The 24512-nt window shown below is 36.7% G+C and overlaps 1 protein-coding gene and 1 pseudogene across 1 annotated transcript in view; one reads left to right on the plus strand and one right to left on the minus strand.

The window, feature by feature from the left end:
- The window catches only part of TENM4 (teneurin transmembrane protein 4), a 3002963-nt gene that overhangs the window by 2890885 nt on the left and 87566 nt on the right, over window positions 1-24512 (minus strand). The gene's annotated exons all lie outside the window — the stretch shown is intronic.
- On the plus strand, window positions 12204-20762 carry LOC112441173 (NADH-ubiquinone oxidoreductase chain 5-like; annotated as a pseudogene).

The raw sequence follows: 24512 nt of genomic DNA on the forward strand, positions 1-24512 counted from the left end.
TTTTGTCAAAGGCCTTTTCTGCATCTATTCAGATAATCGTGGTTTTTGTCCTTGGTTCTGTTTATATGCTGGATTACGTTTATTGATTTGTGTATGTTGAACCAGCCTTGCATCCCAGGGATGAAGCCCACTTGATCATGGTGGATAATCTTTTTGATGTGTTGCTGGATTCAGTTTGCCAGTATTTTATTGAGAATTTTTGCATCAATGCTCATCAAGGATATTGGTCTAAAATTCTCTTTTTTTGTTGTGTCTCTGCCAGGCTTTGATATCAGGATGATGCTGGCCTCATAAAATGAGTTAGAGAGGATTCCCTCTTTTTCTATTGATTGGAAAAATTTCAGAAGGAATGGTACCAGATCCTCCTTGTACCTCTGGTAGAATTCGGCTGTGAGTCCATCTGGTCCTGGACTTTTTTTGGTTGGTAAGCTATTAATTATTGCCTCAATTTCAGAGCCTGTTATTGGTCTATTCAGAGATTCAACTTCTTCCTGGTATAGTCTTGGAAGAGTGTATGTGTCGAGGAATTTATCCATTTCTTCTAGATTTTCTAGTTTATTTGTGTAGAGGTGTTTATAGTATTCTCTGATGGTAGTTTGTATTTCTGTGGGATCGGTGCTGATATCCCCTTTGTCATTTTTTATTGCGTCTATTTGATTCTTCTCTCTTTTCTTCTTTATTAGTCTTGCTAGTGGTCTATCAATTTTGTTTATCTTCTCAAAAAAACAGCTCCTGGATTCATTGATTTTTTGAAGGGTTTTGTGTGTCTCTATTTCCTTCAGTTCTACTCTGATCTTAGTTATTTCTTGCCTTCTGCTAGCTTTTGAACCTGTTTGCTCTTGCTTCTCTAGTTCTTTTAATTGTGATGTTAGGGTGTCAATTTTAGGCCTTTCCTGCTTTCTCTTGTGGGCGTTTAGTGCTATAAATTTCCCTCTACACACTGCTTTGAATGTGTCCCAGAGATTCTGGTATGTTGTGTCTTTGTTCTCGTTGGTTTCAAAGAACATCTTTATTTCTGCCTTCACTTCGTTATGTACCCAGTAGTCATTCAGGAGCAGGTTGTTCAGTTTCCATGTAGTTGAGCGGTTGTGAGTGAGTTTCTTAATCCTGAGTTCTAGTTTGATTGCACTGTGATCTGAGAGACAGTTTGTTATAATTTCTGTTCTTTTACATTTGCTGAGGAGTGCTTTACTTCCAACTATGTGGTCAATTTTGGAATAGGTGTGGTGTGGTACTGAAAAGAATGTATATTCTGTTGATTTGGGGTGGAGAGTTCTGTAGATGTCTATTAGGTCTGCTTGGTGCAGAGCTGAGTTCAATTCCTGGGTATCCTTGTTAATTTTCTGTCTTGTTGATCTGTCCAATGTTGACAGTGGGGTGTTAAAGTATCCCATTATTATTGTGTGGAAGTCTAAGTCTCTTTGTAGGTCACTAAGGACTTGCTCTATGAATCTGGGTGCTCCTGTATTGGGTGCATATATATTTAGGATAGTTAGCTCTTCTTGTTGAATTGATGCCTCTACCATTACGTAATGGCCTTCTTTGTCTCTTTTGATCTTTGTTGGTTTAAAGTCTATTTTATCCGAGACTAGGATTGCAACCCATACCTTTTTTTGTTTTCCATTTGCTTGGTAGATCTTCTTCCATCCCTTTATTTTGAGCCTATGTGTGTCTCTGCACGTGAGATGGGTTTCCTGAATACAGCACACTGATGGGTCTTGACTCTTTATCCAATTTGCCAGTCTGTGCCTTTTAATTGGAACATTTAGCCCATTTACATTTAAGGTTAGTATTGTTATGTGTGAATTTGATCCTGTCATTATGATGCTAGCTGGTTATTTTGCTCGTTAGTTGATGCAGTTTCTTCCTAGCCTTGACAGTCTTTACAATTTGGCATGTTTTTGCAGCGGCTGGTACCGGTTGTTCCTTTCCATGTTTAGTGCTTCCTTCAGGAGCTCTTTTAGGGCAGGCCTGGTGGTGACAAAGTCTCTCAGCATTTGCTTGTCTGTAAAGGATTTTATTTCTCCTTCACTTATGAAGCTTAGTTTGGCTGGATATGAAATTCTGCGTTGAAAATTCTTTCTTTAAGAATGTTGAATATTGGCACCCACTCTCTCCTGGCTTGTAGAGTTTCTGCTGAGAGATCTGCTGTTAGTCTGATGGGCTTCCCTTTGTGGGTAACCCAACCTTTCTCTCTGGCTGCTGTTAACATTTTTTCTTTCATTTTAACTTTGGTGAATCTGACAATTATGTGTCTTGGAGTTGCTCTTCTCGAGGAGTATCTTTGTGGCATTCTCTGTATTTCCTGAATTTGAATGTTGGCCTGCCTTGCTAGATTGGGGAAGTTCTCCTGGAGAATATCCTGCAGAGTGTCTTCCAACTTGGTTCCATTCTCCCCGTCACTTTCAGGTACACCAATTAGATGTAGATTTGGTCTTTTCACATAGTCCCATATTTCTTGGAGTCTTTGTTCATTTCTTTTTATTCTTTTTTCTCTAAACTTCTCTTCATGCTTCATTTCATTCATTTCGTCTTCCATCGCTGATACCCTTTCTTCCAGTTGATCGCATCGGTCACTGAGGCTTGTGCATTTGTCACATAGTTCTCATGCCATGGTTTTCAGCTCCATCAGATCCTTTAAGGACTTCTCTGCATTGGTTATTCTAGTTAGCCATTCATCTAATTTTTTTTCAAAGTTTTTAACTTCTTTGCCATTGGTTCGAACTTCCTCCTTTAGCTCGGAGTAGTTTGATCTTCTGAAGCCTTCCTCTCTCAACTCATCAAAGTCATTTTCCGTCCAGCTTTGTTCCGTTGCTGGTGAGGAACTGCGTTCCTTTGGAGGAGGAGAGGCGCTCTGATTTTTAGAGTTTCCGGTTTTTCTGCTCTGTTTTTTCCCCATCTTTGTGGTTTTATCTACCGTTGGTCTTTGATGATGGTGACGTACAGATGGGTTTTTGGTGTGGATGTCCTTTCTGTTTGTTAGTTTTCCTCCTAACAGTCAGGACCCTCAGCTGCAGGTCTGTTGGAGTTTACTGGAGGTCCACTCCAGACCCTGTTTGCCTGGGTATCAGCAGTGGCGGTTGCAGAACAGTGGATATTGGTGAACCGCAAATGCTGCTGCCTGATCGTTCCTCTGGAAGTTTTGTCTCAGCGGAGTACGCGGCCGTGTGAGGTGTCAGTCCGCCCCTACTGGGGGGCGCCTCCCAGTTAGGCTAGGGAGGTCAGTTAGGTCAGGGACCCACTTGAGGAGGCAGTCTGCCTGTTCTCAGATCTCAAGCTGCATGCTGGGAGAACCACTACTCTCTTCAAAGCTGTCAGACAGGGACATTTAAGTGTGCAGAGGTTATTGCTGCCTTTTGTTTGTCTGTGCCCTGCCCCCAGAGGTGGAGCCTACAGAGGCAGGCAGGCTTCCTTGAGCTGTGGGGGGCTCCACCCAGTTCGAGCTTCCTGGCCGCTTTGTTTACCTACTCAAGCCTGAGCAATGGCAGGCGCCCCTCCCCCAGCCTCACTGCCGCCTTGCAGTTTGAGATCAGACTGCTGTGCTAGCAATGAGTGAGGCTCCGTGGGCATAGGACCCTCCGAGCCAGGTGCAGGATATAATCTCCTGGTGTGCCGTTTGTTGAGCCTGTTGGAAGAGCGCAGTATTACGGTGGGAGTGACCCAATTTCCCAGGTGCTGTCTGTCACCCCTTTCTTTGACTAGGAAAGGGAATTCCCTGACCCCTTGCACTTCCCAGGTGAGGTGATGCCTCGCCCTGCTTTGTCTCACGCACAGTGCACTGTACCCACTGTCCAGCACTCCCCAATGAGATGAACCCAGTACCTCCATTGGAAATGCAGAAATCACCTGTCTTCTGTGTCCCTCAGGCTAGGAGCTGTAGACTGGAGCTGTTCCTATTCGGGCATCTTGGCTCCACCCCCCAAAAGTATATTTTCTTTTATCAAATTCTAAAGCTTTCCCCTTTGAAAATTCTAAATAGAAACACTACTTCATTCATAACACATTTTTCTCTATAGAAAAGTGTCAGTAGAGATTACTATGCAAATTATCTTATACTAGGAGCATTTAAATTATATCATAAAACTCTGGGAATTAAATAATTAATTTATTCATTCTTCAGTTAAATATTATGCCTCTGCTATGGTACAAAACTCAGGCCAAGAGCTGTAAGGGATTTAAAAATAAGTATCCAAGAGTCCCTGTGCTGCAGTCTCATGAAAAAGATAGCAGAGATACATAAATCAATATAATTTTAGTTAAGAGATGATAAATCCATAAGATGGGCACCGTGATATAGTAGGAAGAGAAAGAAGTTTGAAACTAGAGCTCAGCTTTAGTGATTTCAACTCTCATAGAATAATTTCTTTTTTTTTGGTCCCTCATAACTGTCAAGAACTGTCAAAATGTTAACAGTAATAGTTAACATTAATTCTTACCATTAAGTTAATTAATTCTTAACATTAATAATAATTAATTCTTAATATTAATAGTTAACATTAATTCTTTTTTATTTTTTTTGAGATGGAGTCTTGCTCTGTCACCAGGCTGGAATGCAGTGGTGCAATCTCGGCTCATTGCAACTTCTGCATCCCGGGTTCAAGTGATTCTCCTGCCTCAGTCTCGCTGTAGCTGGGAGTACAGGCGCCCGCCACCACGCCCAGCTAATTTTTTGTATTTTTAGTAGAGATGGGGTTTCACTGTGTTAGCCAGGATGGTCTCGATCTCCTGACCTTGTGATCTGCCCTCCTTGGCCTCCCAAAGTGCTGGGACTACAGGCGTGAGCCACCGTGCCTAGCTAGTTAACATTAATTCTTAACATTAATAGTTTCTTCGTGCCTAACCATTCCTTGCTTTTTCCACTTAACCATATGATCACTTCTATAAATTTATTAAAATCCATTCATTAAAGCCACTTCATTTGAAACTCTTGGGAAGAATTATATTTCCGGTAATACAATTGCTGCCCTTGGCATATTTCCTAGTACATGGGAGGCAGCCACCATTATTACAGATTGGGCCTTTTTTAATGATCATGTATTGCTATTGCAGATACGCAGCCTGGCATAAACTGCTATTGCATGATTACTATTGCCAATGATAACATAATCATTAGTTCAAGACAATAAGATTAGTCTTGAACTAGATCCCTTTTGCCTTGCTTCTGACCCACATATAGACAGTGCTCATAAGTAAATGCAATGAAAACATTCAGTATGAATACATGTAAAATGATCTTTATATTGTTAAATCATCCTGAATTGTCCATTTGAATCTTTTCCACATAAATTGTAATGTTTTATTTCATCATTTGATATTAATACTGATACTAATTATATACATATTTTAACATGGGCAGTCTACCTTTAAAATGATGAAGTGAAAAATCTGATTTAAGTGATATTTCCAATTATGAAAAGTAAAGTTGGTGTAAGAAATATACCAGCAGAGAAACCAAATCCAAAGGAAAACAAGAATCAGAAAGCCCTTGGGCACAACCTTGGCCAACATACTCTTAACATAAGAGGTTTTTGTTATTGTTGGCCTTTGTTTCTATGTTGCTTGGGTCTTGGAAGGAGATAGACACACTTTGGGCATAATTGTTTCCAAATTAAGTTAAGAATGTGGGTATAAATCTTCACTATTAAGTGTGGTGGAACTATTGGCAGGAGATAAACTCATACTCCACTAAAATGCAGCGCATATGTTACTGCTATTTCTCTGAGAATGACCAAAAATTACAAAGAAGAAGAAAAATGTAAAAGCAGAGTATCAGAAGTAACCAAGTCTTCCCTGTTTGCATCTCTTCAGAATTAGAAGCTGTCACTCACATCTGAGGCTGAAGTTTCCATGACGAAATAGGTTAGGGAAAGACTATCTGGGAAGAGTAAAGAAAGGGTTTAAAAGGATCCAGGCACTGGAATGAAGGAAAAGTGGAAGAGCGACAAAAAAATAATAATAATAATTACAATACTAAGCAGCACTCTCAGGTAGTTTGAGGGAAATAAACGGCTGTCCCATATTGCAGGGTCACGGAAGCCTTATCTTTTTGGGTATAGGTTGGTGCAAAAGTTATTGCAGTTTTTATCATTACTTTTTATGGCAAAAAAATGTAACTACTTGCACCAACCTATATAATGGAACTACAGAATTAGCAAAGGTGTTTACTAAGCCCTCCACCCACATCATCCTGAGAGACTCTGACTGTCTAACTATCTAATGTTTACAAAAGAACACTGTGACATAATAATGTTGAGAACTTCACATTACTTACTGAATACACATATTTTATGTTTCCATCATTTGATATTAATATTGAGTCTAATTCTATATATTTTTTTAACTTGGGCTGCCTACTTTTAAAGTGATAAAGCAAAAATTCTATCTTTAAGTAATATTTTCAATTATAAAAACTAAAGTCAGTGTAACAAATACAAAAGGGAAGAGACCAACTGCCTTTCTTTTATCCACCAGCAAACACACCAACTGATATGGCTGGCAATATGGTGAAAAAGATCACCTCTCAGAATGACTTAAAGACACCATTGTGAGATGGAAGAAACAGGTAGGGAGGCTAGTGTCTGGGTTTCATGAACAGGTGAAAATCCAGGCTCAGAGAGATTGAATAACTTGCTGAGGATCACTCAGCTAGGAAGTGGTGAAAGCACAATTCTCTCTCACTGCAAGTGGGATACTTTTCACACAGCCTTTCCTTTTAAAGACGAGAGCCATTAAAGATTTCAACACTAAGTGATTATTATTCTTCACATTAGCATATTATGAATTTAGTCATTTAGTTCTGGGTACTGATAAAATTCATCCAGAGTTGTGCATTATAAGTTTAATCTTTAATGGTGTTTCAGTTTTACTTATCAAAATGTACCTTTTATTCTAAATTGTCAACAGGAAAAAAATGGATGCTGCTGCCATACAAACCCAGTTTCCATTATTTCATAGGTTAAAACTTATCCTAAGGGAACAAATATTCAAATCAGAAGTACATTTAAAGAAATAAATACACTGTTAAAATTTTTAGCCTGAAGGATTAATTTTGATGACAATTACATTTTTATTATACATCATAAAATAATTAACATTTTAAAGTCCTAATGAAAATTATAGGGCATTATGCTTTAAAATGCTTGTTGGAAATTAAAGATTGGCCTTTGGCATTTTACACTAATTTTCTGTGTTATAAAAAAATGAAGATGAGTGTTTTGCCTGAATCAAGCATCTCTTGTATCAGACTATACACTTAAAAAGAACATAATAGTTATAAAAATGATTTGATGCTCTCCACTTTTGTTTCTCAGAATACTCTTGAAGAATTCCTGTGTAAAACAGACACAGAAACAGAAGATTTGGAAGAATGGTGTTATGGGTGATACTGTGTCCTCCAAAATTCATATGTTGAAGCCTCAATATCCAGTAGCTCAGGATGTGGTAATATTTGGAGATTAAGACTTTAAAGAGATAATTAAGGTAAAACGAGGCCATTAGGGTCAGCTCTTCATATATTCCGAATGATGGCCTTATAAGAAGAGATTAGGACACACAGAGAGGCACCAGGGGCACCTGTATTAAAGGAAGGAGCTTGTACAGAGGCAGCAAGAAGGCAGCCATCTGCAAGCCAGGGAGAGATGCGTCAGAGGAAGCCAACCCTGCCAGCACCTTAATCCTGGCCTCCCAGCCTCCAGAACTGTGAGATAATAAATTTTTGTTGTTTAAGTCACCCAGTCTGTGTTATTTCATTATGGCAGCCCTAGCAAACTAATATACTCAGGATGCATTTATTTAATTACTTTTTAAAGAATGGTTAGAGAGTATGATATTCTGGCTAACTTAGAGGAAAAATGTATTACAATTTATAGAAAAACTATGTTAACAATTTTAAATTTTATTCTATTAATTTTTTAAATTTAACAATTAAAGAGTTAATTACAAATGTGAATAATATTACCCACAGGTAATATAAACAATGCCAAACATTAAATTTATGTTACAACACTTTAAAAGCTTAAAAAATGTATGTTCTCAGGAGGAATGTAAAATTTTAAAACTTTTTTAAGGCAAAATGTGTTAGAACAGTAAAAATTATGATTTTGATTTCATTCAGGTCTATGAACAAAAATTTCAAAGGTACGCCTAATATAGAATCCAAAATCATGTATGAATGATGCAATAATCCCCTAAACTACTCATATGCTTACTTGGCACACATTAATTAAGCAGCTGCGATGAAAAGTCATAATATAAAGACACATTGTCCAACATGGTAGCCACTAGCTACAGATGGCTATTTAAATTTAAATTAATTCAAGTAAAGTAAGTGTAAAATTCCATTCCTCAGTTGCACTACCCACATTTAAAGTGCTCAGTGACCATATGCGCTAGTGGCAACATTCTTAGATAATGAAGATAGAGCATTTCTGTCATTGACAAGCATTCTATTAGACAGGAGGTTAAGGATCCAGAAGTCCTGTGTTCACATCCTGGATTTTCCATTTACTACTAGTCATTCTATCTTTCTGTAACTTAAGTACCTTGTTTGCAAATAGGGAGTAATGAGGAAGCCGTTTCTCAAAACGTAATTATGAGGATTTAATGAGGTAACACCTGCGAAGGGCAATTGTAAATTGAGAAATTTTATGCATATGATGTCTTGTACTATGCTGAATGAATGCAGTGATGAATTAGATATGGACCCTACTCTAAAGGAGAATATGCAGTACATAAGAGAGGTAACTGTTACACAAAATAGAATATGATGAATACATAATTAATATGGGATTACAAAAAAAGATGTTGAGAGACTTTCTTCATTGCTTGAGTATAAAGTCCAAACTCCTCACAAGATTAACAAGCATTTCCTGGATCCGGTTTTCTGATCACTTGGGTGTTTTTTGTTTGTTTATTGGGTTTATTTGTTTGGTCTCTTACTAGTTGTTACTTTTCTATATTCTACTTAGATTTGGAGATTTGGTTTGTTAATTACATTCTTCAAATAGGCCAAATCTCACTTTCTTCTGGACTGAGTCACAGTCCAGGATGTTTCTCCATTCTGACTCCTGACTCCTTCCATCCCTTTGCCTGGCTGAATCAGCCATAAAGTCTGATCTAAGACTACATTTTTTTTTTTTTTTTGGAGAACACTGTCCTAGTTCTCCATCATCATGTTTATCATATTTGGATGAAATGTCCTATAAACTGAAATCACCTATCTCCCTACTGACTGCAAACTCAGGGTGATTAGAAATCATTATTTACTTCATTGTTGTTAAATGCCCAACACCTCCACTGTTGCTAACTCATAGTAGGTGTCCAATATGTTGACAAAATGAAAGATAAAGAAGAGAGAAAATGCTTTTAGTTGGCTGAGATTGTGTATGCAGGTAAATTACCAAGGAAATAATATTTGAATGGCCTTCCCATGTGATTTTTTTTCCTTTCCCCAACCAGCAATGTTGTGTGCAATGCAAACATTCATGCTAGATCTTTCCTTCATGTCTAGTTTAGAAATTAGCCTATATTTTGGTTATCAAACTGAATACTTGGCATATTTTATCTACATTTAAAAATTTAATTTATTGTAAGATACCTAGGCAAAGTCAGTAGAAAAGATTATAAGAATATCCTCATCATTTCCTCTGTGCCTGGGAACATTCCAGTCCCATTACCTGGATTATTTCATGTAACACTTTTAACAACACTGACAGTTAAGTATTATCTTCATTTGATAGACATCCATATGTAAGTTAAGAGAGGGTAATTGGCTGGTCAAATGTCACATAACTAGTAAATGGTGAAGCCGGAAGTTGAACCAGGTCTGTCTGAATTTAGAAACTCCGTATTCCACTGGAAGATTTAGGTGAATATGAGATAATAACCTCAACTCTCAACTACAAGTAAAATTTATATAAAAGTTGGGAGCCACATTTCCCCTTGGAGGTGGGGGGAAAGGGTTTCTAATTTATTTAGGTAATTAGTTCACCTATTTGTTACTTCTGTTATCAAAATAACAGTTTTAAATTATACCTTATTTAAGCTAATTCCATTAATAATCTCTTTGTGGATAGACATCAGATTAATTCATACAGTTTGCTTCAGTTTCTCAGATTCTATCTACCCCAGATCTTTTAGTTGACAATTTATTGTACAGAACAAGAACATTATTTTCTAGATAAAGGAAAGTAAGTTTGTATCAATAAAGACTGTTTACTATTCTTTTTTGTTTATGTATGAGCATATATAAGTAAGAAAACTGAGATAAATGCATTCGATTAAAATATTTGGAGAAGGATTATTTTTCTCTGAAAACTTTGTAATTTAAAAATTACCAATATTTAAATTGATCCATTTAGTTTATGTTAAACTGACACATTATTTATATTAACTGAGCACATAATGTTGATTTTTATCTCCAAAAGATATTTGTATACATTCATAAGGAAGTGAACTATATTTCATTTTCAAAGTATCATTAACTCATTAGAACAAGTGATTTAGAAGAATCTTTGTTAAGCCTAAGGGATATAATGATATATCATTTTCTCACAGGTGAGGGTGAATGCTGATCATCCCACAGACACATTAGCAAAGGGACAAATTATCATGTACTCAATATTTTTAAAGGATAACTTTTGAAATCTTTGATAGGCGGTTGTCCCATTGGATTTTAACCCTGCAGTTTTGGCCCTCATGTATGCCAACCCTTAGTTTAGCTTGCAAAATGTATTCTGTCAACTTGCTGGGTGGAAAAAGTAGTTGTATTGCTAATATTTTCAATGGTATCTGTCCTGTTGAAGCCTTTCACTTTTCTTGTCCTATGTCTAAATTCCAGGTCTTTAATATTGTCTTTAAAAGGCCCACAAGTTAAAAATGTATGTGAGAAAAGTATCTGCAGTTCACTGCTGTTCACTGTGTCCTTAAAGAATCCACTGTGGCCACCTTTATATATCAAACTGGTCATCTCCCAGGAGAATGAAAGGAGTAAGACAGATGGAGAACTGATGACATCAGACCAATATAAAGCTCCAATCAACCACGCACCAATTTTTCAATCATTTATCTAAAGCTTTTTATGTGCTAAGCACTTCTTAGCTACTGAAGGTAAAGAGAGGAAGAGAACACAGTCCCTGTGGTAAAGAGACACTCATATATGTAATTATAAAATACAATAAATGTGATTCTAGCAATACATCAGATAATATTTATCAGTTGATTAACACAGTGTATGGCATTTGAAATGCCTTCAATAAATATTAGGACATCATCATATATACTATTAATATTATAAAATATTTATATTAAATGTTCATCTATATTGTATAATCATATGTCATATATATGCTGTATGGCATATATGTGCTATTACTATTAAAAGCAGATTTAAGTTCTACAAAACGAATAGTATTTTCTACCTTGCATGAGAAAGAAGAATCACCAAAATGCTTACAAAATGTTTAAGAAATTTGGTGGATTTTAAGAAATGAATTATATTAATATGAAAATCAGTAGAATCTTGAACTAGACAAATAAGCATGAGTTTGTTCACACCTAGGAAAGAGGAGCTTGTGGCCAAAGTCCTGAACTTTACAGGGTCTATCCCCATCCTTCCTCAGGTCATAACACTCCCCATACAGAGCTCACACTCAACCTGCAAGAACATGCTCCAGATATGAACACCAGAGTTTCTTGCACAGTCTTTTATCTGCCTCCAGAAAATGCACAGGCCTCTTTTCCACCTCTGCTCTAGAAGTGCAGACTGTACCACAATTGTCATAACTGTACTACTGCTTGGTGACCAAGGGGTGGCTGCTTGCAGGGCATGTAACTGGACCTTGGACATATGACCTGGGTTGTTTAGATGTGTGAGCTGTAACACTTGAACAAGGGGTTAGAGTTTGGGGTTATTTGTCCCTGTGCTGTCATATTATGAAATAAAATTCTGATAGAAAAAGAGAATTATAAATTTGGACTGGACCTTCAAAACCATGCTCAAGGTATATATGTTAGAGGGGGAAGATAGAACCTGTTTAACAGTTTGATATATCTCATGGTGTTTAACTGTGTAGACATATGGTAAGTGGACTGCTGTTTTGTTGCTTCCCTAGACCCTGAAAAGGTAAGGAGTAGACTTGCGACTTAGCCAAAAAGTAAAGTGGGATAGATCATGGCATAATGGTTTATGTGATAAGAAAGCAGAAATGCATAGTGAGGAGGAAAAGGTGAGTAGTAAAATGCCATTACAATCAGACCATAAATTACTGGATGGTGCTAAGGAGTATAGGCTTCCTATATGGTGGTGTGGTAATGTCTTCCAAGGATGTTCACTTCCAAATCCTTGGAACCTGTAAATATTTTACTCTATATGGCAAAAGGGAATTTTTAGATGTGATTAGATTTACAAGGCTTGAGATGCAGAGAGTGTCCTGGATTATTTGGAGAGAACTAATCTAACTATATGAGACGTGAAAAAACTAAAAACCTTTCCCAGCTGTGTTCAGAGAGACAGAGATATGTGGACAGAACAAGCCTGAAAGAGATTCACTTTTGGTGGCTTTGAAGATGGCGGAAGGGGCCATGAGTTAAGAAATGCCAGTTGCCTCTAGGAACTAGAAAGGATGAGAAAACAAAATCCTTCTTTAGAGCCTCCAAAAAAGCAACACAGCCCTGCTGATAACCTCGGTTTTAGCCCAATGAGACCCATGCCAGACTTCTTACCTCTGGAGCTGTAAGATAATTGATTTTTGTTATTTTAAGCCTCTATGTTTTTGGTAATTTGTTATAGCTGCAATAGAAAACCAAAACAGACAGCATTGCTGAAAATGTTTCCAGAAAATCCTACTTGAGTTTAAAAAGTAATAAATTCCTGTTGTAACCGTTAAAAATGTTTTTGTCCCAAATAGAAGAACACCTGACAATTAGTGACTTTAATAAGTGGTCTACTTCTTCTGGCCTAAGAAGTAGTTCAGTGGGAGGAACTCTGGTCTAGACAGCTATGCAAGGATGTGGGGTCCTCTACCTTTCTGCTCTCCTATCACAACAATTCAGGTTGCATGCTCATAGTCACAAGATGACTATTCTAAGTGTTTTGTCTGTGTTCCAGATAAGAAGAAAGTATAAGGGAGCATGCTAGGATGAAAACACACGGTGGGATCCTCCTTTCCAAAGCTTTTTTTTTCTTTCCCAAAAGCTCTACCCATCAACTATGCTTAAATCTTCTTGGCCAAGACAAGCTTACCTGGCCACTTACTAAAAAGAAGTCTATTATTTTATATGGAAACATTACCAGATTTCCAATAATAAGAAAGAAAAATAAGAAGTTTGGGGAAGACAAGACAAGTGCCTGAATTTCATGGCTTCTCACAGCCTCTAAGTTAGTGTCTATTGTGACTCTCTAAGGGAAGGTATTAAGTACAGCATTTCCCAAACTTACCTGAATGTGGAAAAATGAGTTTATTTTCATAAGGAAGAAAGTCTTACCAGACTAATGTATAGCACAGCTTGTAAAACGCTGTTAGGCAAGAGGATCCAACAAAAGATTCTGAGCAGGAGAATAGCTTGATCCTATATCATTCTAATAGTAGAGTGGCCATGAGTGATAGGCAAACAACTCTTTCTGTAGCTTATGCTCCTGCTGCATGCAAGGCATAGATTAAGCCCCAAGTACATCAGGGGGACTAAATATTCTCTAGCATTATGTTGGAACAGCTAAATGTTTTTAAATTTTCAGAATGTTCTGTCTCAAAACATGTACATTTTTTTCAAATCCAATTTATTAATTAAATAAACAATTCAATTTCCAAGAGTCTAAAGAAACTAATTTACTTTTGTCTGAGTTATTTAGATACATTAGAAAGCCTTAAAGAGGATAATAACCTAATCATATTTTTTGTTTTAAAGTGGAAGATACTGCAGACATCACTGAATCTTTAATAGCAATGAGGAAAGAACTCACACGCAAAGGTTAGAAATTCTGTCTATTACACAGCTGTCCAGTGGCAATCTTACAGTTAGAGCCCAGTTCTCTCAATACTCAGGTTGCTGGTTATACATTGTTCCAAAGCAACACCAGGAAGTAAGATTTTACCTGGTATAAGAATTATATTTCAAGGATAATATTACTCTGGAGAAAGGACACCCTATCCAACACATGGTGCTAGAAAAACTAGATAGCCATATGCAGAAGAATCAAACTGGACCCATATACTTCACCATATACAAAAATTTAACTCAGTATGGATTAAAGACTTAAATGTAAGACCTGAAACTATAAAAATCCTAGAAGAAACCCTAGGAAACACTCTTCTGGACATTGGCCTAGGGAAAGAATTTATGACTAAGACATCAAAAGCAAATGCAACAAAAACAAAAATAGACACATAAAACAATTAAATCAAAAAGTTCTGCACAGCGAAAAAATCATAACAGAATAAACAGACAACCTATAAAATGGGAGAAAATATATGCAAAATATGCATCCAACAAAGGGTTAATATCCAGAATCTACAAGAAACTCAAATAGAGAGAAAAAAAACACAAATAACCCTATTAAAAAGTAGGCAAAGGACATGAACAGACATTTCTCAAAAGAAGACATGCAAGTAGCCAACAAACATGTGAAAAAATGTTCAATATCACTAATCAGACAAACACAAATCCAAACCACAGTGAGATACCATCTCACTCCAGTCAGAATGGCTATTATTAAAAGGTAAAAAAATAACAGATGTTGGCGAGGATGCAGAGAAAATGGAATGCTTATATACTGTTACTGGGAATGTAAATTAGTCCAACCCCTATGGAAAACAGTATGTAGATTTCTCAAAGACCTAAAATAGAACTATTATTCAATCCTGCAATCCCACTATTAGGTATCTATGCAAAGGAAAGTAAATTATATAAAGAAGACACCTGCACTGATACGTTTATCACATCATTATTCATAATAGCAAAATCATAAAATCAACCTAAGAGTTCATCAACAGATAATTGGATAAAGGAAACGTGGCACGTGTATATACACACACCCAGACATATATATATATACACATACACACATACATAACTTCACATACACATGCATGACTTCACGTTATTATTGGATCAACATTTGTCACTCTCTGCCTCCTCTGCCAATTAAAATTCCACGTTACATCCAACCACCACTTTGACTTTGAAGACGCCACCTGATATTAGCACTTCGTAGATGTAGTATGACTATTTTTATACATCTCTGTCTACTGATGAGGGTCCTACTCTTTTAGTATAAACAGTACCATTGACTTCCAATCAATTAGTTTCAATTATATCCAAAAGAGAGTAATTAACCTGACACTAGCCCTAGTAACTGACCCCCTACTGGCCCTATTACTAATAATAGTTACATTTTGGCTCCCACAACTTAATACTTATATAGAAAAATCAAGCACCTATGAATGCGGATTTGACTCAATAACCTCTGCCCTCCTCCTCTTCATCATAAAATTATTCCTAGTAGCCATGATATTTCTCCTCTTTGACTTAGAAATCACTCTGCTACTACCCTTGCCATGAGCCCTTCAAACAAACAACCTGACACAATAATCAGCACAGCCCTTATTGCTAGTTCCTGTTTTAATCCTAGGCTTGACTTATGAATGAACCCTAAAAGGGTCAGATTGAATTGAATTGGTAGTTTAAGTCAAAATAAATAAATGATTTTGACTCATTAGATTATTATAGACCATATTTACCAAGTGCCTTCTATTTACATCAATATTATATTAGCATAAACCATGTCACTGCTGGGAATATTAGTCTATTGATGCCACCTAATATAACCCCTATTATGCCTAGAAGGCATAATACTATCATAAATTTATAAATAAATGTATAAATAAATATTATTTATCATAAATACTTATAACTTTAAACTTACATTTCACTCTAGCATCTATAATACCCATCATTCTCCTAGTATTTGCTGCCTGTGAAGCCATAGTGGGCCTTGCCTTACTAGTTTCAATCTCCAATACATATGCTCTAGATTACATACAAAATCTAAATTTACTTCAATGTTAAAAATCATGATTCCAACAAGTATACTGTTACCAATGACATCATTCTCTAAAGATTCTATAATCTGAATCAACATGACTACCCACAACCTACTCATCAGTCTTATTACCCTACTATTTTTTATGCAATTCAACAATAACTCATCAGACTTCTCATTAATCTTCTCTTCTGACCCAGTGACCTCGCCCCTTCTAATCTTAACAACCTGACTACTACCTCTTATAATCCTAGCAAGCCAATATCACCTGTCCATTGAATTACCCCCACGAAAAAAGCTCTATATTTCTATATTGATTTCCATGCAGATTTTTAAAATTATAGCATTCACAGCCACAGAACTAATGATATTTTATATCCTCTTTGAAGCTAAACTAATTCCTACCCTAATTATCATCAGCTGCTGAGGTAACCGACCAGAAAGCCTCAATGCCAGCTCCTATTTCTTATTTTGTACACTAGTAGTGTCCCTTCCTCTACTTATTACACTTGTTTATACTCAAAATACCTCAGGTTCACTAAATATGCTGGTAATGATTCTTATCACCCAAGAGCTATTGGTCTCCTAATCCAATAACCTTATATGATTAGCATGTATTATTGCTTTTATCATAAAAACACCTCTATATGGACTTCACTTATGACTCCCCAAAGCCCAGATAGAAGCTCCTATTGCCGGCTCAGTAGTACTTGCAGCAGTACTCCTAAAACTAGGAGGCTGCAGTATAATATAGCTTACCCTTATCCTCAGCCCCCTAACAGAACATATAGCCTAGCCCTTCTTCATACTATTCCTATGAGGGATAGTTATAACAAGCTCTACTTGTCTGCGACAAGCCAATCTAAAATCACTTATTGCTTATTCCTGCGTTAATCACATAGCACTTGTTATCATGGCTGTCCTCATTCAAACCCCTTGAAGCTTTACAGGTGCAGTCACCCTTATAATTGCTCACAGACTCACTTCATCCTTACTGCTCTGCCTAGCAAATTCAAACTACAAACGAGTCCATAGCCGAATCATATTACTTACCCGAGTCCTTCAAACACTGCTTCCACTAATGGCCTCTTGATGACTCCTAGCAAATCTCACTAACCTTGCCTTACCATTAATCTAGTAGGAGAAATCTTTGTGACTATGGCTTCATTCTCCTGATCAAACATCACTTTTATGCTTATAGGACTTAATATACTAATTACAGCCCTTTACTTCCTATGTATGCTAATCACAACACAATAAGGGACACTTGCATATTATATTAACTATATTAAACCTTCCTTTACACAAGACAATACATTAATACTTATACATCTTGGACCTATCTTCCTATTATCCTTAAGGTCTAAAATTATTACGGAGTTTGCATGCTGTAGGTATTGTTTAACCAAAACATTAAATTGTGAACCTAATAATAGAATCCTGCAGCTTCTTATCTACCAAGAAATTATGCAAGAACTGCTAACTCACGCCCCCATGCCTAACAACATGGCTTTCTCAACTTTTAAAGAATTAGAGGTATCCATTGGTCTCAGGAAGCAAAAACATTGGTGTAACTCCAAATAAAAGTAACAAACGTGTATTTTTCCACTTCCATAATAGCCCTGATCCCCTTAATCTTACCGATTATTACTATCTTAACCAACCTCTACAAAAAAGGTTCGTACCCAAATTATGTGAAAATTATCTATCGCATGCACATTCATCATTAGCCTCATCCCTACAACAATGTTTGTATGTACAGGCCAATAAGTCATCTCAAACTGACACTGAATGACAATCCAAACTCTTAAACTCTCACTAAGCTTCAAACTACACTACTTCTCCAAAATGTTTATCCCAGTAGCCAGTATTTGTTACCTGATCTATTGTAGAATTCTGAATATGATACATAAACTCAGACCCTAACATTAATCAATTTTTCAAATACTTACTTTCCTCATCACAATACAAATTCTGGTAACTGGCAACAACCTCTTTCAACTCTTTATCAGATGAGAAGGTGTAGGAATTATGTCTTGCTTACTAATTGGCTGATGATACGGCCGAGCAGATGCTAATACAGCAGCCCTCCAAGCAATTCTGTACAACCGCATCGGTGACATTGACTTTATTTTAGCGATAGCGTGATTCTTCTTATCCTCCAACACATGAGAGCTTCAACAAGCATATATTCTAAGCCTTACCCCCCACACCCTTCCATTAATTAGTCTTCTCTTAGCAGCAGCAGGAAAGTCAGCTCAGTTCAGCCTCCATCCCTGATTTCCATCAGCCATAGAAGGCCCAGCCCCAGTCTCAGGCCTACTCCACTCCAGCACTATAGTTGTAGCAGGAGTTTTCCTGTTCATCTGCTTCTACCCTTTATAGAAAATAATCTATCAATTCAAACGTTTACATTATGTCTAGGGGCTGTTACCACCTCATTTACAGCAATCTGTGCTCTAATACAAAATGATATCAAAAAAAAAAAAATCATAGCATTCTCCACCTCAAGCCAGCTGGGCCTCATAATAGTCACAATTGGCAAGAATCGGCCACACCTAGCATTCCTTCACATCTGTATCCAAGCCTTTTTTAAAGCTATATAATTTATATGTTCAGGGTCCATCATCCATAATCTCAATGATGAACAAGATACCTGAAAAATAGGAAGGCTATTCAAGACTTTACCCTGCACTTCCTCCTCATTATTGGCAGCCTTGCACTTACAGGTATGCCTTTCCTTACAGGCTTTTAATCTAAAGACCTTATTATTGAAACCACAAACACATCATATACCAATGCCTGATCCCCTTCTATTACTCTTGTTGCCACCTCCTTAACAGCTGTCTATAGGGCCCGTATTATTTTCTTCGCTCTAATAGGACAACCCCACTTCACAACTCTGATTATTATTAATGAAAACAATCCCTTCCTGATTAACTCAAGTGCCTAACAATCGGCAGTATCTTCTCCAGATTCCTCATCGCCAACAGTATTATTCCTGCTTCATCCCCCGAAACAACTATACCGCTCCACCTAAAGCTTACAGCCCTAGATGTGACCACCTTAGGCCTCTTACTAGCCATAGAGCTTAATCTCATAACTAATAACCTTAAACTAAAGTACCCATTACAGACATTCAACTTCTCCAATATACTAGGTTTCTATTTAGCCACAATACACCATAGAACCCCTTACTCAAGCCCATTCACAAGCCAAAATCTGGCTTCACTTCTACTAGACCTAATTCGACTAGAAAAGTCTACACCAAAGACCATTTCACAAACTCAAGTCTCAGCCTCCATTATCACTATATCTACTCAAAAAGGCCTAATTAAACTCTACTTTCTTTTTTATTCCATCCTTTCTAACCCTACTCTTAATTATCTAATCTATTACCCTGAGTAATTTCAATTGCAAGATAAATACTAACAAATAATGATCAACCAGCAACTACCGCTAATCAAAACCCAGAACTGTACAAGGCAGCCACACCCACAGAATCCTCACACAACAACCCTGCCCCCTCACCCTCAAAAATTATTCAACTGTCTACGCTATTTAAATCAATCGCGACCACCACCCCATTGTACTCAACTACTCACCCAACCAACACCACTCTATTAATAATCCTAATTAGTAAAGCCTCTCAAATGTCAATACTTGACCGCCATGGTTCAAGGTACTCCTCAATAGCCATCACCGCAGTATAACCAAAGACAACCATCATACCACCCAAATAAATTAAAAAGACCATTAACCCCACAAAAGCCCCACCAAAATTCAACACAATACCACAACACAGCACCACTAATAATTAGCCCTAAACCCCCATAAATAGGAGAAGGTTTCTAAGAAAAATCTACAAATCCCATAATCAAAAGAACACTTAATAAAAATAAAGCATATGCCATTATTCCCACATGGACTATAACCATGACTAATGACATGAAAAATTATCATTGTACTTCAACTATAAGAACACTAATAACCAACACCCGCAAAACACACCCACTAATAAAATATATTAACTACTCATTCATTGATCTTCCCATACTATCTAACATTTCTACATGATGAAACTTTGGCTCACTTCTTGGTGGCTGCCTTATTCTCCAGATCATCACAAGGTTATTTTTAGCCATTCACTATACATCAGACACCTCAACTGCCTTCTCTTCAGTTGCTCACATCAGCCGAGATGTAAACTATGGCTGAACAGTCCACTATTTTCATGCTAACAGTGCTTCAATATTTTTCACGTGCTTCTTCTTACAAGTTGTCTGAGGCTTATACTACGAGTCAATTATATAACTAGAAACCGTAAATATTGACATTAGCCTCCTCCTCACAACTATAGTAACAGCATTCATAGCCTATGTGCTCCGGTGAGGCCAAATATCATTCTGAGGTGCTACAGTAATTATAAACCTACCCTCAGCCATCCCATATATTGGAACTGACCTCATACAATGAATCTGAGGCGGATTCTCAGTTGACAAAGCCACCCTCACATGACTTTTCTCCTTCCATTTCATCTTACCCTTCATCATTACTGCTCTAGCAACTGTTCACTTTTTATTCTCATATGAAACAGGGTCTAACAACAGTTCAGGGGTTTCATCAGACTCTGACAAAATCACTTTCCACCCCTACCATACAACCACAGATATTCTAGGTTTAATAGTTCTCCTCCTCCTTCTAATAACTCTAGTACTATCTTTGCCTGAACTCCTGAGTGACCCAGATAATTATACTTTGGCCAACCCTCTCAATATCCAACCCCACATGAAGCCAGGGTGATACTATTTGTTTGCATATGCAATCTTACATTTTATATATATATAGCTTATAATATAAAATATTATATAATAATATATAGCTTTGCCATTGTTGCTATATATATATATATAAATATATAATATATCCTGAAATACTACTCAGCCACAAAAAAGAATAAAATCATGTCTTTTTTAGCAACATAGATGAAACTGGAGGCCATTATCCTAAGTGAAATAACTCAGAAACAGAAAGTCTAATACTGCATGTTGTCACTTGTAAGTGGGAGTTAAACAATGTATACACATAAACATACAGAGTGGAATAATAGACACTGAAGACTACAAAAGGTTGGGGGTGGAAGGGGGTAAGGGATGAGAAATTACCTATTGGGTACAATGTACACTATTCAGGTGATGGGCACACTAAAAGCCCAAACATCACCACTATGCAATATATCCGTGTAACAAAAATGCACTTCTACCCCTTAAATCCATAAAGATAAAAATAAAATTTAAACTGTACAGTATAGTAAATACATAAACCAATAGCATCATCATTTATTATCACTGTCATAGTCAAGTATTATGTACTATACATATTTGGATGTGCTATATTTTCCTATGAATGGCAGTGCAGTAGGTCTGTTTATATACCGGCATCACTACAAACACATGAAAAAAATAGCATTAGAATACAGAGAAGACATATTTTTAGGCTGTTGTTTTTTTTTTTTTCCTTCTGTAAAATAAAACTACCTCCTCCTACCTGTTTCTGCTTCCAAGAAGCTTAAGTGAACATGATTTCCAAACTGTCTTTATGATGACAATAGGGTTCTACTTTATTTCAAACATTTTTCTGGTTGGAATTAACTAGAATATTACCTCCTTTCAGCAATTCAGTTAACAAGTGTGGACATAGCTGTAAATTCAGTAACATATTTTAATATACCATGCTACATTCATCCCCTGTTTATTTATTAAGCACTTTTAAAAGACAGAGAGCCCTGTGCTGGGCACTGAAGATACCGTGCATGTGACACATGATTCTTCTCTTCAGAGAAATTTTACTTTGCGTAGAGAGACAAAAGCAATTCAGAAACTGGCAAGTAAACCTGCAGGCAATGCCACTTTTAGGAAAAGGAATGAGATTTAAGTAGAGGGCAAATCATAAGAAAAACTCTGTTTACTATAGATTTGGAAAGCATTTGAAGGCTGACTAGGCCTCAGAGCTACATCACTGGAACTCAAGGAGATCCATAGAGTATGAGCTTGGATTCCAAAACTATGGAGAAAATGAGACCTTTCCCACGGAAACATTCATTTGTCCCTCCCATGTATTCTTATAACACCCTCAGCATGTCTCTAACTTTGCCATTGTTTCAATATCCTGTAATACTCTGTTTCTCTGCATGTGTACCCAAAAGTATTTTGAGCCTCTATAGGTAAATAACCAATAACTTTCAATTATTGTCTTCTCAGTGCCAAACACAGTGCTACACATATGATAAGTACTGGATTAATGTATATTAGATGAGTTTTTTATGTATAAAAAATTTCAGGAGAAGAGATGGTTTCTTCCCATTATTTTTATTTCTACAAATAGAATACCTGTAGAAATTCAAATCCTTGTTAGCTTTCTAAAAAGCAGACTTTAGTTGTAGGAAATATATTGGGCATATAGTCAGTACACATGAGTTCAAATTCTATTTTTACTACTTTGTATTCTTGGGCTTCTAAGCTCTTAACTTAACCTCTCTAAACCTCAGTTTCTAAGATTAAACAAAGAGGTAATCCACGGAATAGATGTCCCTTTCCCTGGAAGGTGTTTAAAACATGTTTGCTTTCTATAAAGATAAAAAGTAATGCATGTTGTATCAGACACCCATTGTATCTGCATCACATCCCCTGGCACCATGTGACTTCATCTACCAATGACATGGATGTTTCCATGCAAACTCAGGCTCATCTTGATTGTCACCCAACATAGCAGTCTTTCTTTCTGCAGTTTTCTCCAGGAATGTCTCTGAACTTCCAGAAGCTACTATACAAGCAGAGCCCAGAATTATAGAGTTGAAATTCCCGAGAGAACACCTTCAACCAATGGAAGTAGCACACTAGTAATTAAGAGCTGCATTCTCTCATCAGCCATATGGGCAATTCTAGGAAGAATTCTGTGGACTTCTCAGAGATCCTGACAGACTGCCATTCGTTGGTTACAGAATTGATTTTTTTCTCACTCATCCTGCTTCTTTACTTCTACTTTCTGAGATTTCCTTCCAAATGAACTACTTGTAAACAAATCCTTGTATCAGATTGTTTTGTAGGAAATTCATACTAGGACTTTGAGAGTTATTTTAAATTATATTGCCTTTCAATGATGAAAACATTTAGTATAATGTAGAATGCCAGTATTTCCCGGCAAGTTCTTGCCTTGACTTACAAACCCATAGACATAGGCTTCTATGTATTCTCCATAAAGTTAAAGAATAAAGGAAGTACATGACAGAACCTTTCAGCATTGCTCCTAATATGTTTTTCAATGACTTTTCTATTTCAGTGTTAAATGATTCAAGAAATAAAGACCTATTCCTTGACCCTTAGGAGAACATGGCAGTTGGGGATCCAGCTATGATAAACTATATAGTCCTTCAGAGTTTGGAGGAATTGGGAAGATACTGCATTTTAAGGAGGCATTTTTCTCTCAGTAGATAAGAATTGATTGCTAAGACTGGTTGACTTGCATTTATCTGCCTTGGTTAAGCCATTTCCATAATGGAGAATATACTTTGCCTCAGAAATTAACTTAATTTTAAGTAAAATAAAAAGTGGAAAACTACAGAATCTCTGAAGCGAAAATCATTCTTTAAAACTCAAGATTATTTTACGTTGACAGCATATTCTTTAACTTGGTTTAGAATGAGTTAAGTTCAGTGCAGTAAATCAGATGGGAGTTCCTAGTTCATACATAGCATTGTGCCAGGTTCTGGAGAGTCAATGATAAGTAAGATACACTCCCTCTCCTTCTAACTTATACTCCTGCAAAGGAAGAAGAACTTTCAAAAGATAATTTTAAGAACACCATTTCAGTTCTAAATTTTAGGTATGCCCACTAGGTTAAATAAAGATCCCTGAAGGAAAGGCCATAACCAGAAAGTTTAGAGATTTCAGGGTTAAAACATGAACAAAATATTGGATGAGAAGTAAGCCAGGAAAATAAAGGTGGAAATGATGCTGTAGAAGAGGGAATCACAAGAGCAGAGTCTAAAATGGGGCAGTCTTGGGTCTATAAGGTTCTATGTGAATTTATGGATCATTTCAGCTTGATATAAAATAAAATCCAACTCACCCCGTGGGCAAAATATCTGAGCAGACACTTCACCAATGAAGGCTGGCAAATAGTGAATATGCATATGAAAAGTAGCACAATATTATATGTCATCAGGGAATTTCAAGTTAAAAAATGAGATATCATTTCATTTAGTTTTGGACTAAAATCCAAAACACAGACAACACCAAATACTGACAAGGATGTGAAGCAACAAGAATTTTCATTAATTGCTGATGGGAATGGAGAACAATAGCAACTTTGGAAGACAATTGGGCAGCTTCTTACAGAGCTAAATTTAAATATAGTCTTAATTTATGATTCAGCAATCATGCTACTAGGATTTTACCTAAATGTTTGAAAACTGTCT

The sequence above is a fragment of the Pan paniscus genome, chromosome 9, assembly GCF_029289425.2.
Source record: "Pan paniscus chromosome 9, NHGRI_mPanPan1-v2.0_pri, whole genome shotgun sequence".
Taxonomy (NCBI): Eukaryota; Metazoa; Chordata; class Mammalia; order Primates; family Hominidae; genus Pan; species Pan paniscus.